Raw genomic sequence first — 16,697 nt, 5'->3', positions numbered from 1 at the left:
ACCTAGGAAGCGCAAGGCCCTGGGTTCGGTCCCCAGCTCCGAAAAAAAGAACCAAAAAAAAAAAAAAAAAAAAAGAAATGCAGGTACATGGTATGCACTCACTGGTAAGTGGATATTAGCTCAAAAGCTCAGAATACCCAAGATACAATTTGTAGGCTGCATGAAGCTCAAGAAGAAGGAAGACCAAAGCACGGATGCTTCAGTCCTTCTTAGAAGGGGGAACAAAATACTCTCAGGAGGAAATAGATAAAGTGTGGAGCAGAGACTGAAAGGAAGGCTATTCGGAGCCTGCCCCATCTGGGGATCCATACCATATACAAATACCAAACTCAGTCCGTATTGCTGATGCCAGGAAGTGCTTGCTGACTGGAGCCTGATATAGCTGTCTCCTGAGAGGCTCTGCCAAAGTCTGACAAATACAGAGGTGGCTGCTCACAGCCAACCATTGGACTGAGCACTGGGTTCCCAATGGAGGAGTTTGAGAAAGGACTGAAGGAGCTGAAGGAGTTTGCAACCCATAGGAAGAACAACAATATCAACCAACCAGAGCTCCCAGGGACTAAACCATCAACCAAAGAGTACACATGGAGGGACCCATGGCTCCTTCCACATATGTAGCAGAGGATGGTGTCAATAGGAGGAGAGGCCCTGGTCCTGGGAAGGCTTGATGCCCTGGGGTAGGGGAGTGCCAGGGCAGGGAGGTGGAAGTGAGTGGGGGAGGTGGGGGAGCACCCTCATAGAAGCAGGGAGGAGGGAAGATGGGATGGAGGTTTCCAGAGAGGAAACAGGATAACATATGAAATGTAAGTAAGCAAAATATCCAATTTAAAAAAATAAAAGAAATGCAGGGATGATGGATGGAGCAGAGATGAGGGAATGGGTAACCAATAACCGGCCCAACTTGAGACCCACCCCATAAGCAAGCACCAGTCCCTGACTCTATTAATGATACCCTGCTATGCTTCCAGACAGGAGTCTAACATGGCTGTCCTCTCAGAGGCTCTATCCAGCTCAGACAGATACAGACACGCACAGCCAAACAGTGGATAGAGCTTGGGAACTCTTATGGAAGAACAGGAGGAAGAATGTTGGCCCTGGAGGGGATAGGAACTCCCCAGAAAGACCAACAGAGGGGAGTCAACTAACCTAGACCCTTGGGGCTCTCAGAGACTGAACCACCAACCAAAGAACATACACGGGCTGGACCTAGGCCTTGCTGCACACATGTAGCAGATGAGCAGCTTGGTTTTCATGTGAGTCCCAGACAACTGGGGAGTGAGTGAGGGGCTATTCCAAAAGCTGTTGTCTGTACGTGGGATATGTTCTAGCTGGGCTGCCTTGTCTGGCCTCAGTGGGAGAAGAAGCACCTAGCCTCACAGAGACTTCAAGTGCCAGGGTGGAGGGATTCCTGGAGGTTGTGGGGGCACCTGCTCAGACAAGAGGGGATAGGGGATGGGGTAAGGGTTGTGAGAGGGGGTGACCAGGAGGGGGCAGTGAGTGGGATGTAAAGTGAGTAAGTAAAATAAATAAATAATTTTTAAAAAGTCAGAGTGCAATGTGGTGGCTCACACCTTTAATCCCAGCACTCAGGAGGAAGAACAGAAGGATCTCTCTGAGTTCAAAGTCAAGCCAGCCTACATGCTGATTTCCGGGCAAGCCAAGAGTGCCCAGGGATGGCACCACCCACACTGGGCTGGACCTTCCCACATCAATAACTAGTTAAGAAAATGCCCTACAGCAGGATACTATGGAGGCATTTTCTTAATTGAAAGCCCCTCTCGACCCCCAGATGACTTTAGTTTGACACAAAGTGAGCCAGCCCAAGGCTGCTGCACTTCCAAACACCAAACACCAGCAATTATGGGCCCTGAAAATGGATGGGGCACTCTCCTTTGTTCAAACGAGGAGTTGACTCAATTACACACACACACACACACACACACACACACACACACACACACACACCACACACACACACACACACACACACACACACACACACACTTGATATCTGGTTGAATTTGTGTCCCTTTATAAAGCAAATTGCCTAAACCACAGGGGCATCTATCTATCTATCTATCTATCTATCTATCTATCTATCTATCTATCTATCTATCTATCTATATACATACATATATATATATATACATATATATATACATACATACATACATATTCAGCATAATTAAGCACATCTGTTTCTGTGAGAGGTTCAACTTAAATGAAATAAGTAAAAATGCAATAAATAGTGACATTTCAGGGATTTTCTTTCATTTTACTTTGTGAAGGACAAATCTTCCCAGAATTCCTTTTCAATAATTCCCAGGACAGGAATTATTGGAATTATTTGTATTATTTAATGGTAGGCCCGATGCACTTATAGATACTTTTTAGACCCTCTCATGCTTCTTATTATATCGAATACATTAAAATGACAAACCATTCCATATCAAGTAAATTTTCCCTAGATAATTGTGTGTGTGTGTGTGCACACGTGTATGCACTACACATATTTGTTACTGAGGATGTGTGCTTGTGAGCATTTGGGTGTACATGTATGTAGAGGTTGATGATCAAGACAGGAATTCCTGAAGTTGTTCTCCACCTTTATTTTATTTCTGTCATTTTTATTCTTCAGTCAGCTACACTACAAAAAAATCCTAACATTTAAAAAAGTGTAAAATATCATTTTATCGCTTCAGTGGTTCCTCAGGGATGTCCATTTAAACCAAGGCATACTTTGTGGCTATTTTAAGAAACTATTGTTTTTCTTCTTTGGTGGCCTTTTCCATTTCCCTTCGCTCCACGACAAGATAAATTTACAGAGTAACAGTTTTATTTAACACGGCAATTATTAAAAAGACTGTTTAAAGTATTTAATGGTGTGCCAAGAATGCTCATGTTTCTAGACACCCACCCTCTACTCCTTAACACATAAATATAAGTTATGAAACACAGCACATTAAATACAATTTCCCTACATGATTTTTCAGAGTCAAGGAGGCTTGTGTGTGTGCCAAGCAAGGGCTTTCCCACAGAGGAATATCCCCAGCCTTGGTCATCACACTCTAAATAATGCCAAATTAAATATAATCTTTCATTTCAGTGAGTTTCTTCTTCTTTTTCTTCCATTTTTATTAAATTGGGTATTTCTTATTTACATTTCAAATGTTATTCCCTTTCCAGGTTTCCAGGCGATCATCCACCTAATCCCTCTCCATCCCCTTGTCTATGGGTGTTCCCCTCCCCACCCTCCCCCCATTACCGTCCTCCCCCCAACAATCCTGTACACTGGGGGGTCGAGCCTTGGCAGGGCCAAGGGCTTCCCCTGCCACTGGTGCCCTTACTAGGCTATTCATTGCTACCTATGAGGTCAGAGTCCAGGGTCAGTCCATGTATAGTCTTTGGGTAGTGGCTTAGTCCTTGGAAGCTCTGGTTGGTTGGCATTGTTGTTCATATGGGGTCTCAAGCCCCTTCGAGCTCTTCCAGTTCTTTCTCTGATTTCTCCAACAGGGGTCCAGTTCTCAGTTCAGTGTTTGCTGCTGGCATTTGCCTCTGTATTTGCAGTATTCTGGCTGTGTCTCTCAGGAGAGGTCTATATCCGGTTCCTGTCAGCCTGCAATTCTTAGCTTCATCCATCTTATCTAGTTTGGTGGATGTATATGTATGGACCACATGTGGGACAGGCTCTGAATGGGTGTTCCTTCAGTCTCTGTTCTAAACTTTGCCTCCCTATCCCCTCCTATGGGTATTTTTGTTCCCCTTTTAAAGAAGGAATGAAGCATCCGCATTTTGGTCATCCTTCTTGAGTTTCATGTGTTCTGTGCATCTTGGGTAATTTGAACATTTGGGCTAATATCCACTTATCAATGAGTGCATACCATGTGTGTTTTTCTGGATTGGGTTGCCTCACTCAGGATGATATTTTCTAGTTCCATCCATTTGCCTATGAATTTCATGAAGTCATTGCTTTTGATAGCTGAGTAGTACTCCATTGTATAGATGTACCACATTTTCTATATCCATTCCTCTGTTGAAGGGCATCTGGGATCTTTCAAGCTTCTGACTATTATAAATAAGGCTGCTATGAACATAGTGGGGCATGTGTCTTTGTTGTATGTTGGAGCATCTTTTGGGTATATGCCCAAGAGAAGTATAGCTGGGTCCTCAGGTAGTTCAATGTCCAATTTTCTGAGGAACCTCCAGACTAATTTCCAGAGTGGTTGAACCAGTCTGCAATCCCACCAACAATGGAGGACTGTTACTCTTTCTCCACATCTTCGGCAGCATCTGCTATCACCTGAGTTTTTGATCTTAGCCATTCTGACTGGTGTGAGGTGGAATCTCAGGGTTGTTTTGATTTGTATTTCCCTTATGACTAAAGATGTTGAACATTTCTTTAGGTGTTTCTCAGCCATTCAATATTCCTCAGCTGGGAATTCTTCGTTTGGTTCTGTACCCCATTTCTTAATAGGGTTATTTGTCTCCCTGTGGTTTAACTTCTTGAGTTCTTTGTATATTTTGGATATAAACCCTCTATCAGTTGTAGGATTCATAAAGATCTTTTCCCAATCTGTTGGTTGCTGTTTTCTTCTAATGACAGTGTCCTTTGCCTTACAGAAGCTTTGTAGTTTTATGAGATCCCATTTGTCGATTCTTGATTTTAGAGCATAAGCTATTGGTGTTCTGTTCAGGAAATTTTCTCCAGTGCCCATGTATTCAAGATTCTTTCCCACTTTTTCTTCTATTAGTTTGAGTGTATCTGGTTTGATGTGGAGGTCCTTGATCCACTTGGACTTAAGCTTTGTACAGGGTGATAAGCATGGATCGATCTGCATTCTTCTACATGTTGACCTCCAGGTGAACCAGCACCATTTACTAAAAATGCTATCTTTTTTCCATTTGATGATTTTGGCTCCTTTGTCAAAAATCAAGTGACCATAGGTGTGTGGGTTCATTTCTGGGTCTTCAATTCTATTCCACTGGTCTATCTGCCTGTCTCTGTACCAATACCATGCAGTTTTTATCACTATTGCTCTGTAATACTGCTTACGGTCAAGGATGGTGATTCTCCCGGAAGTCCTTTTATTGTTGAGGATAGTTTTAGCTATCCTGGGTTTTTTGTTATTCCAGATGAATTTGCAGATTGGTCTGTCTAACTCTATGAAGAATTGGATTGGAATTTTGATGGGAATTGCACTGAATCTGTAGATAGCTTTTGGGAAAATGGCCATTTTTACTATATTAATCCTGCCAATCCATGAGCATGGGAGATCTTCCCATCTTCTGAGATCTTCTTCAATTTCTTTCTTCAGAGACTTGAAGTTCTTATCACACAGATCTTTTATTTGCTTGTTTAAAGTCGCACCAAGGTATTTTATATTACTTGGTACTATTATGAAGGGTGTCGTTTCCCTAATTTCTTTCTCGGCTTGTTTCTCTTTTGTGTAGAGGAAGGCTACTGATTTGTTTGAGTTAATTTTATACCCAGCCACTTTGCTGAAGTTGTTCATCAGGCTTAGTAGTTCTCTGGTGGAACTTTTGGGGTCACTTAAGTGTACTATCATATCATCTGCAAATAGTGATATTTTGACTTCTTCTACAAATTGGAAACAATTTGTATCCCTTTGATCTCCTTTTGTTGTCTGACTGCTCTGGCTAGGACTTCGAGAACTATATTGAATAAGTAGGGAGAGAGTGGGCAGCTTGTCTACTGCCTGATTTTAGTGGGATTGCTTCAAGTTTCTCTCCATTTAGTTTGATGTTTGCTACTGGTTTGCTGTATATGACTTTTACTATGTTTAAGTATGGGCCTTGAATTCCTGTTCTTTCCAGGACTTTTATCATGAAGGGGTGTTAAATTTTGTCAACTGCTTTCTCAACATCTAATGACATGATCATGTGGTTTTTATCTTTGAGTTTGTTTATATAGTGGATTACGTTGATGGTTTTCCATATATTAAATCATCCCTGCATGCCTGGGATGAAGACTACTTGATCATGGTGGATGATGGTTTTGATGTGTTCTTGGATTCGGTTTGCCAGAATTTTATTGAGTATTTTTGTGTCACTATTCATAAGGGAAATTGGTCTGAAGTTTTTTCTTTGTTGGGTCTTTGTGTGGTTTAGGTATAAGAGTAATTGTGGCTTCATAGAAGGAATTTGATAGTGCTCCATCTGTTTCAATTTTTGTGGAATTGTTTGGATAATATTGGTATGAGGTCTTCTATGAAGGTCTGATAGAATTCTGCACAGAACCCATCTGGACCTGGGCTCTTTTTGGTTGGGAGACCTTTAATGACTGCTTCTATTTCCTTAGGAGTTATGGGGTTGTTTAACTGGTTTATCTGTTCCTGATTTAACTTCGGTACCTGGTATCTGTCTAGGAAATTGTCCATTTCCTGCAGATTTTCAAGTTTTGTTGAATATAGGCTTTTGTAGTAGGATCTGATGATTTTTTGAATTTCCTCTGATTCTGTTGTTATGTCTCCCTTTTCATTTCTGATTTTGTTAATTTGAACACACTCTCTGTGCCCTCTGGTTAGTCTGTCTAAGGGTTTATCTATCTTGTTGATTTTCTTAAAGAATCGGCTTTTGGTTCTGTTGATTCTTTCAATGGTCCTTTTTGTTTCTACTTGGCTGATTTCAGCTCTGAGTTTGATTATTTCCTGCCTTCTACTCCTCCTGGGTGTGTTTGCTTCTTTTTGTTCTAGAGCTTTTAGGTGTGCTGTCAAGCTGCTGATATATGCTATCTCCTGTTTCTTTCTGCAGGCACTCAGAGCTATGAATTTTCCTCTTAGCACAGCTTTCATTGTGTCCCATACGTTTAGGTATGTTGTACCATCACTTTCATTAAATTCTAAGTCTTTAATTTCTTTCTTTATTTCTTCCTTGACCAGGTTATTATTGAGTAGAGCATTGTTCAGCTTCCATGTATATGTGGGCGTTCTTTCATTATTTTTATTGAAGACCAGCCTTAGTCTGTGGTGGTCTGATAAGACACATGGGTTTATTTCTATCTTTTTGTATCTGTTGAGGACTGTTTTGTGACCGATTATATGGTCAATTTTGGAGAAAGTACCATGAGGTGGTGAGAAGAAGGTATATCCTTTTGTATAGAATATTCTATAAATATCTAAGTCCATTTGGTTCATAACTTCTGTTAGTCTATGTCTCTGTTTAATTTCTGTTTCCATGATCTGTCCATTGATGAGAGTGGGGTGTTGAAATCTCCTACTATTATTGTGTGAGGTGCAATGTGTGTTTTGAGCTTTAGTAAGGTTTCTTTTATGTATGTAGGTGCCATTGTATTTGGAGCATAGATATTTAGGATTGAGAGTTCATCTTGGTGGATTTTTCGTTTGATGAATATGAAGTATACTTCCTTATCTTTTTTGATGACTTTTGGTTGAAAATTGATTTTATTCGATATTAGAATGGCTACTCCAGCTTGCTTCTTCTGACCATTTGCTTGGAAAGTTGATTTCCAGCCTTTTACTCTGAGGTCGTGTATGTCTTTGTCTCTGAGGTGTGTTTCCTATCGGCAACAAAATGCTGGGTCTTCATTACATATCCAGTCTGTTAATCTGTGTCTTTTTATTGGGGAATTGAGTCCATTGATGTTGAGAGATATTAAGGAATAGTGACTGTTGCTTCCTGTTATTTTCGTATTTGGAGGTGAGATTGTGTTTGTGTATTTCTCTTCGTTTGATTTTGTTGCAGAAAAGATTAGTTTCTTGCTTTTTCTAGGGTGTAGCTTGCCTGCATGTGTTGGGCTTTGCCATTTATTATTCTTTGTAGGGCTGGATTTGTAGAAAGATATTGTGTAAATTTGGTTTTGTCATGGAATATCTTGGTTTCTCCATTTATGTTAATTGAGAGTTTTGCTGGATACAGTAACCTGGGCTAGCATTTGTGTTCTCTTAGGGTCTGTACCTTAAGATGTCATCTGTCCAGGATCTTCTGGCTTTCATAGTCTCTGGTGAGAAGTCTGGTGTGATTCTGATAGGTCTGACTTTATATGTTACTTGACCTTTTTCCCTTACTGTTTTTAATATTCTTTCTTTGTTTTGTCCATTTGGTGTTTTGACTATTATGTGACGGGAGGAGTTTCTTTTCTGGTCCAATCTATTTGGAGTCCTGTAGGCTTCTTGTATGTTTATGGGCATCTCTTTCTTTAGGTTAGGGACGTTTTCTTCTATGATTTTGTTGAAGATATTTACTGGTCCTTTAAGTTGGGAGTCTTCACTCTCTTCCATACCTACTATCCTTAGGTTTGATCTTCTCATTGCGTTCTGGATCTCCTGTATGTTTTGGGCTAGGAGTTTTTCCGTTTTACATTATCTTCGACAGTTGTGTCAACGTTTTCTATGAAATCTTCTGCTCCTGAGATTCTCTGTTCTATCTCTTGTATTCTGTTGGTGATGCTCGCATCTGTGACTCTGATCTCTTCTCTAAGTTTTCTATCTCCAGGGTTGTCTCCCTTTGTGCATTCTTTATTGTTTCTATTTCCATTTTAACTCCTGGATGGTTTTGTTCATTTCCTTTTCCTGTTTTGTTGTTTTTTTCCAGTAATTCTTTAAGGGATTTTTTTGTTTCCTCTTTAAGTACTTCTAGTTGTTTACTTGTGTTGTCCTGTATTTCCTTAAGGGAGTTATTTATGACCTTCTTAAAGTCCTCTACCATCATGATAAAATGTGATTTTAAATCTAGATCTTGCTTTTCTGGTGTGTTTGGATATCTAGTGTTTGCTTTGGTGGGAGAATTGTGTTCTGATGATGCCAAGTAGTCTTGGTTTCTGTTGCTTGGATTCCTGGCTTGCCTCTCACCATCAGGTTGTCTCTGGTGTTAGCTTGTCTTGCTCTTTCTGACAGTGCCTTGACCATCCTGTAGGCCTGTGTGTCAGCACTGCTGTAAACCTGTTTTTCTGTTTTCTTTCAGCCAGTTATGGGAACAGAGTGTTCTGCTTTCAGGCATGTAGTCGTTCCTGTTGGCTGGCTTTCAGCTCTCCATGTGGGCAGGAACCAGAAGGGTCCTGCCCCTACTTCTCCTAGGTCCCTGTGTGCAGGGGGCACAGATGGCACAAGGCGTTTTCCCCTTGAGTCAGGAATGTGGGCAGAGAGTAGTCTCCTCTGGTTTCCCAAGAGTGTCTGCCCCTCTGAAGGTCTAGCTCTCCCCACCATGGAATTTGGATGCCAGGAGCTATTTGACCAGATTAGTTCAGATCCAGGTGCAGTGTGGACTGCAGAGCTCCTGCAGCTTGACTGCTCCTATATTCCTGTGTCCAGAAGCACTATGCAGTTTCCTCTCAGGCCAGGGATGTGAGCAAAGGTGGGCAGAAGTAGCAGTCTGTCCTGCTCTGCACCATTGGGATTGCCTGCCCTTCTGCATGTTCAGCTCTTTCTACCACGGGGTTTGGGAGCAGGGAGCTGTGGGCTGGGATCAGTGAGGTTCGAGTTAGTTTCTTCTTAAAAGGCTCTGAATTATTTCCATCCTCTTAACAAAAGCTGCTGGAATCAAAACTTTCTTCCTTCTCAGCATCCCCAAGAGATGCGAGTGCTTTGGATAACTTATTAGAATCTGTGCCCATGCCACTCTGAACATGTCCAATCTTACCTGATCTCAGCTGTCCTCATAAACTCACTGTCACCTTGACACTGCCTGGAGTCATCTGACAAAGGAGTCTCCACTGAGGGGTTGCTCCGGTCAGAGTGCCCTAAGAGCATGTCTGTGAGGGATTATCTTGATTATTCTTTAAGCCAGGAGAGCTCAGCCCACTGTGGGCAGCATCAATCCCCGGGCAGGTGGTCCTGGGCTGTGTAAGGAAGCCCTTACTAACTAAGGGCTTATCTAACTATGGGTGACCCTGTGAGTCAGGAAGCAGTGATCTGTTGTGGTTTCTGTTGCACTGCCTTGGGTGTGAGTGGGTTCCCTGATCTGAGATAATGCTGTGTAAAATAACAAGCAATCCTGGCTTCAAGTTCATTGGAAAATAGAACTCTTTTCCCCTAAGTGGCTTTTGATTATGGCGTTTATCAGAGCAACAGAATTAAAATAGAGTAGAAGCTAAGCACGTCTGAGTCTGGTGGTGCTTGGGTGGGAGTCTTACTGTTAATACTGAGTTGATGTGTTCATCTTAGACCACAGTCTCTTTGTTTTCTTGTGTTGTATGGGACTTGCAAAGCTCACCCGCCCCATCCATTTTTTCTTCATAATATTGTCTCCTAGATAGTCTTGTAGTCCCTCCCTCGTTATTATACTTCTGATCAGTTTCTCTGGCTTTGGACATTCTGAGCATTTGCTCTCTCCCTCCCCCACCTCCAGCAACCCCACCCCCGACTGCCCTTTTAAAATGTATTTATGGGAATGACTGCTGCACGCATGCATGTAAACTACAAGAATTCCTGGTGCTCATCAAAGCTGGAAGAAGGAGTCCAGTCCCCTGGATCTGGAGTTACAAGTTCTCATGAACAACAAGTATTCTTAACTGCTGAGCTAGCTCGCCAGCTCCTGAAAGTTTACTCCTTTTGCTGTTTTACAGGACCAACCCTAGCATTTCTGGGTTAGTGTTTCCTTACTAATGTCTCTTGGGTTTGATGATATTAATGATATTATTGTTATGACACTGACATCAAAAAGTGAATAAACTGATGCTATTTCAGGATCTTAAGAATACACAAGTAATAAGATGAAGTCATTTGCCTTGGTTATGTTGTTCTGTGTTTAAAGTTCTTCATAGAGTAAATTTAACGACTTTTGGAGGGTATGGCGCAATTTTGCAGTGAGCGTTATATCTTATCACCTCAGACTGACCTCAGGCAAGAGAGGGTGTGTTTGATAAAAACAACGTTCTTTGTAAGGTTCAGGGGACCTTCTGTGTTTTCACATTCTGAGTTCCAAGATTCAGTCTATATTATAACCAACATATTTGAAAGTAGAAGTTGCATCTGTACTGAGCATGCACAGGCTTTAAAAAAAAAACTGGCACCATTCTCCAAACATAGGACAATGAGTTATGCAGCACCGACTCTGTATTAGGTGTAAGTAATGGAGAGATGGTTTAAAGTATCTGGAGGATATCTCAAGGTCCTGTGCAAATGCCATGCCATTTTACGTAAGGAACCAAGCCAGCCCAAGATAAGATGCACTGGAGGAGGAGGTCCTGGAGTCACTCTCCACAAACTGAGGGAGACAGCCTTTACATCCAAAAAGAGGAGGAGGAGGGCGGGGAAGAAATTGTGACAGACATGATATAGATTTAGCTGTTATAAGAAAGAATGGAGTGTCCTGAAACCACTTCTTTCCCTCTCTCTCTCCCCCTCTCCCTCCCTCCCTCCCTCCCTCCCTCCCTCCCTTCCTTCCTTCCTTCCTTCCTTCCTTCCTTCCTTCCTTCCTTCCTTCCTTCCTTTTTTAAAAAGGTTTTGAGGTAGTATCTAACTGTGCAGCCCAAACTTGAAAACTTGAAAACTTACTATGAAGTCCAGATTGGCCTTGAAATCCAAACCCAACTGTTCCTGCTGCTTTTTTTTTTTTCCTTTTCTTTTTTTTCAGAGCTGGGGACTGAACCCAGGGCCTTGAGCTTGCTAGGCAAGCGCTCTACCACTGAGCTAAATCCCCAACCCCCTGTTCCTGCCTCTCTTTTTTTTTTTTTTTTTTTAATTAACTTGAGTATTTCTTATGTACATTTTGAGTGTTATTCCCTTTCCCGGTTTCCGGGCAAACATCCCCCTAATCCCTCCCCCTCTCCTTCTTTCTGGGTGTTCCCCTCCCCATCCTCCCCCCATTGCCGCCCTCCCCCCAACAATCTAGTTCACTGGGGGTTCAGTCTTAGCAGGACCCAGGGCTTCCCCTTCCACTGGTGCTCTTACTAGGATATTCATTGCTTCCTATGAGGTCAGAGTCCAGGCTCAGTCCATGTATAGTCTTTAGGTAGTGGCTTAGTCCCTGGAAGCTCTGGTTGCTTGGCATTGTTGTTCATAAGGGGTCTCGAGCTCCTTCGAGCTCTTCCAGTTCTTTCTCTGATTCCTTCAACGGGGGTCCTATTCTCAGTTCAGTGGTTTGCTGCTGGCATTCACCTCTGTATTTGCTGTATTCTGGCTGTGTCTCTCAGGAGAGATCTACATCTGGCTCCTGTCAGCCTGCACTTCTTTGCTTCATCCATCTTGTCTAATTGGATGGCTGTATATGTATGGGCCACATGTGGGGCCGGCTCTGAATGGGTGTTCCTTCTGTGTCTGTTTTAATCTTTGCCTCTCTATTCCCTGCCAAGGGTATTCTTGTTCCCCTTTTAAAATGTGAAGCATTCACATTTTGATCATCCGTCTTGAGTTTCATTTGTTCTAGGCATCTATGGTAATTCAAGCATTTGGGCTAATAGCCACTTATCAATGAGTGCATACCTTGTGTATTTTTCTGTGATTGGGTTACCTCACTCAGGATGATATTTTCCAGTTCCAACCATTTGCCTACAAATTTCATAAAGTCATTGTTTTTGATAGCTGAGTAATATTCCATTGTGTAGATGTACCACATTTTCTGTATCCATTCCTCTGTTGAAGGGCATCTGGGTTCTTTCCAGCTTCTGGCTATTATAAATAAGGCTGCGATGAACATAGTGGAGCACGTGTCTTTTTTATATGTTGGGGCATCTTTTGGGTATATGCCCAAGAGAGGTATAGCTGGATCCTCAGGCAGTTCAATGTCCAATTTTCTGAGGAACTTCCAGACTGATTTCCAGAATAGTTGTACCAGTCTGCAATCCCACCAACAATGGAGGAGTGTTCCTCTTTCTCCACATCCTCGCCAGCATTTGCTGTCACCTGAGTTTTTGATCTTAGCCATTCTCACTGGTGTTAGGTGAAATCTCAGGGTTGTTTTGATTTGCATTTTCCTTATTACTAAAGATGTTGAACATTTCTTTAGGTGTTTCTCAGCCATTCAATATTCCTCAGCTGGGAATTCTTTGTTTAGCTCTGAACCCCATTTTTTAATAGGGTTATTTGTCTCCCTGCGGTCTAACTTCTTGAGTTCTTTGTATATTTTGGATATAAGGCCTCTATCTGTTGTAGGATTGGTAAAGATCTTTTCCCAATCTGTTGGTTGCCGTTTTGTCCTAACCACAGTGTCCTTTGCCTTACAGAAGCTTTGCAGTTTTATGAGATCCCATTTGTTGATTCTTGATCTTAGAGCGTAAGCCATTGGTGTTTTGTTCAGGAAATTTTTTCCAGTGCCCATGTGTTCCAGATGCTTCCCTAGTTTTTCTTCTATTAGTTTGAGTGTGTCTGGTTTGATGTGGAGGTCCTTGATCCACTTGGACTTAAGCTTTGTACAGGGTGATAAGGATGGATCGATCTGCATTCTTCTACATGTTGCCCTCCAGTTGAACCAGCACCATTTGCTGAAAATGCTATCTTTTTTCCATTGGATGGTTTTGGCTCCTTTGTCAAAAATCAAGTGACCATAGGTGTGTGGGTTCATTTCTGGGTCTTCAATTCTGTTCCATTGGTCTATCTGTCTGTCTCTGTACCAATACCATGCAGTTTTTATCACTATTGCTCTGTAATACGGCTTGAGTTCAGGGATAGTGATTCCCCCAGAAGTCCTTTTATTGTTGAGGATAGTTTTAGCTATCCTGGGTTTTTTGTTATTCCAGATGAATTTGCAAATTGTTCTGTCTAACTCTTTGAAGAATTGGATTGGTATTTTGATGGGGATTGCATTGAATCTGTAGATTGCTTTTGGTAAAATGGCCATTTTTACTATATTAATCCTGCCAATCCATGAGCATGGGAGATCTTTCCATCTTCTGAGGTCTTCTTCAATTTCTTTCCTCAGTGTCTTGAAGTTCTTATTGTACAGATCTTTTACTTGCTCGGTTAAAGTCACACCGAGGTACTTTATATTATTTGGGTCTATTATGAAGGGTGTCGTTTCCCTAATTTCTTTCTCAGCTTGTTTCTCTTTTGTGTAGAGGAAGGCTACTGATTTATTTGAGTTAATTTTATACCCAGCCACTTTGCTGAAGTTGTTTATCAGCTTTAGTAGTTCTCTGGTGGAACTTTTGGGATCACTTAAATATACTATCATGTCATCTGCAAATAGTGATATTTTGACCTCTTCTTTTCCGATCTGTATCCCTTTGATCTCCTTTTGTTGTCTGATTGCTCTGGCTAGAACTTCAAGAACTATATTGAATAAGTAGGGAGAGAGTGGGCAGCCTTGTCTAGTCCCTGATTTTAGTGGGATTGCTTCAAGTTTCTCTCCATTTAGTTTAATGTTAGCAACTGGTTTGCTGTATATGGCTTTTACTATGTTTAGGTATGGGCCTTGAATTCCTATTCTTTCCAGGACTTTTATCATGAAGGGGTGTTGAATTTTGTCAAATGCTTTCTCAGCATCTAATGAAATGATCATGTGGTTCTGTTCTTTCAGTTTGTTTATATAATGGATCACGTTGATGGTTTTCCGTATATTAAAGCATCCCTGCATGCCTGGGATGAAGCCTACTTGATCATGGTGGATGATTGTTTTGATGTGCTCTTGAATTCGGTTTGCCAGAATTTTATTGAGTATTTTTGCGTCAATATTCATAAGGGAAATTGGTCTGAAGTTCTCTTTCTTTGTTGTGTCTTTGTGTGGTTTAAGTATAAGAGTAATTGTGGCTTCGTAGAAGGAATTCGGTAGGGCTCCATCTGTTTCAATTTTGTGGAATAGTTTGGATAATATTGGTATGAGGTCTTCTATGAAGGTCTGATAGAATTCTGCACTAAACCCGTCTGGACCTGGACTCTTTTTGGTTGGGAGACCTTTAATGACTGCTTCTATTTCCTTAGGAGTTATGGGGTTGTTTAACTGGTTTATCTGTTCCTGATTTAACTTCGATACCTGGTATCTGTCTAGGAAATTGTCCATTTCCTGAAGATTTTCAAATTTTGTTGAATATAGGTTTTTATAGTAAGATCTGATGATTTTTTGAATTTCCTCTGAATCTGTAGTTATGTCTCCCTTTTCATTTCTGATTTTGTTAATTTGGACGCACTCTCTGGGTCCTCTCGTTAGTCTGGCTAAGGGTTTATCTATCTTGTTGATTTTTCTCAAAGAACCAACTTTTGGTTCTGTTGATTCTTTCTATGGTCCTTTTTGTTACTACTTGGTTGATTTCAGCCCTGAGTTTGATTATTTCCTGCCTTCTACTCCTCCTGGGTGTATTTGCTTCTTTTTGTATGTAGGTGCCCTTGTATTTGGGGCATAGATATTTAGGATTGAGAGTTCTGTTCCTGCCTCTTAAGAGGCAGGGTTGAGGGCAAGAGTTACTGCTCCCTGTGTGAACTTTTGAAATTTTGTCATGGGGGGGGAGGGGTAGAAAAGAGCATGAAAATGCTATAACACACCTTATATCATTATATATTAATCAATATATAAATTTTATGATTTGTTGGCCAAGAATGTGACTATCTTCCGTCAAAATCCCTGCCTTGCTGATCTCTGCATAAGAATGTCCCAGCATGATGTTCATAGTCAACTTGATTAATTTCAATAAGTTCTCACTGAATAATGTGTAATATGTTTAAAACATATTTTAACAACTCTGTACATAGAGACAACTCTGTACTATAGAGACAACACTCCAATGTCTAGATATATAAAGTTATTGATTATGATATATGATGAGTAGCTGCCTGACACAGGTTGTGATGCCCACCTGGATGTGCATCTTCTCTCCACCACTAGGGGGAGCCATAGATAACAAAATCAACTCTAAGCTTCATGTTCATAACAAAAAAAAAATAGCCCCTTGTTTTACATTAAACACTAAGGTACTATTAAATGGCAAATAATTATGATATACCCAAACGATTTAGCATTGGACTTCCCACATTTATTATTCTGTAGAGTACCTTAGTCTATAAGTCCATGGCAAGGCCTCATCTATTGATTGATGGGTTGGTCTAAGATTCCTCCCAGCATTGAGACTCATGTTTTCCCATGGTTGAGCCATTTTCTGACACCATCCCGAGTCTTGAGTTTTTACAATGTGGATGTAAATATTAAATGACTAGATTCATCTCCGGGTCAGGGGTGATGGATATGACACATTCACACTCAACCAGAGTCTGGGGTATAACCTTCAGGACCCTCTCTGCTTCCCATTTCATGGTGACTGGATTTTAGAACCTTAAATGTTGACAAAGGTCCGACTAATAATAATCTGCTCACAGATATCAGGTCAAAAATTTGAAGCATAGACTGTCTAGAGAAATCTGTTGTATGTGTCATCAGATCAGGTCAGGGAGCCCTATTCTGTATCTCCGGTTTTTAAAAAGTGCATGTCTGGCCCTCCAGTCTGCCTGGTTCTTCCCTCTGTGGTCTACACGCTTCTGACTCATGCTTCAGGCATCCAGTACTCTATCTAAACAATCTGACCTACTGGGTTCTTCTTCACAGGGCACACTGTGACTGTTCAAAATGTGCCAGGGTGCTGATATCTAGAGGTTATCAAGATGCGTGGGTAGAGCTTGGATGGGACCAAGGGTGTCTACATGGGGTTATCATGGCATGAATGACAGGGAGGGGACAGAAGAGACGGGGGTGGGAGCTGGTTTTCTGCCTATCATCATGTTCTAGAGCAGGTGCCAGGAGGCTGAGAATTCCAAGTTCAGTTTCAGCTATAAGTGGTGACTGGGGCGTACTTGTAGAAC

The 16,697-nt window shown here is 41.4% G+C and overlaps 1 protein-coding gene and 1 long non-coding RNA gene across 1 annotated transcript in view; both read right to left on the bottom strand.

The window, feature by feature from the left end:
- Erich1 (glutamate-rich 1) overlaps positions 1–16,697 on the bottom strand; it is a gene marked incomplete at its 5' end in the record, with an annotated part of 52,793,804 nt that overhangs the window by 29,930,245 nt on the left and 22,846,862 nt on the right.
- The window catches only part of LOC120097385 (uncharacterized), a 69,122-nt gene that overhangs the window by 1,952 nt on the left and 50,473 nt on the right, over positions 1–16,697 (bottom strand). The window lies entirely within an intron of this gene.

Source organism: Rattus norvegicus, chromosome 16, assembly GCF_021556685.1.
Source record: "Rattus norvegicus strain SHRSP/BbbUtx chromosome 16, alternate assembly SHRSP_T2T, whole genome shotgun sequence".
Classification (NCBI taxonomy): Eukaryota; Metazoa; Chordata; class Mammalia; order Rodentia; family Muridae; genus Rattus; species Rattus norvegicus.
The sequence above is the reverse complement of the archived record's forward strand: the minus strand, read 5'-3'. Positions and strand labels throughout refer to the sequence as shown.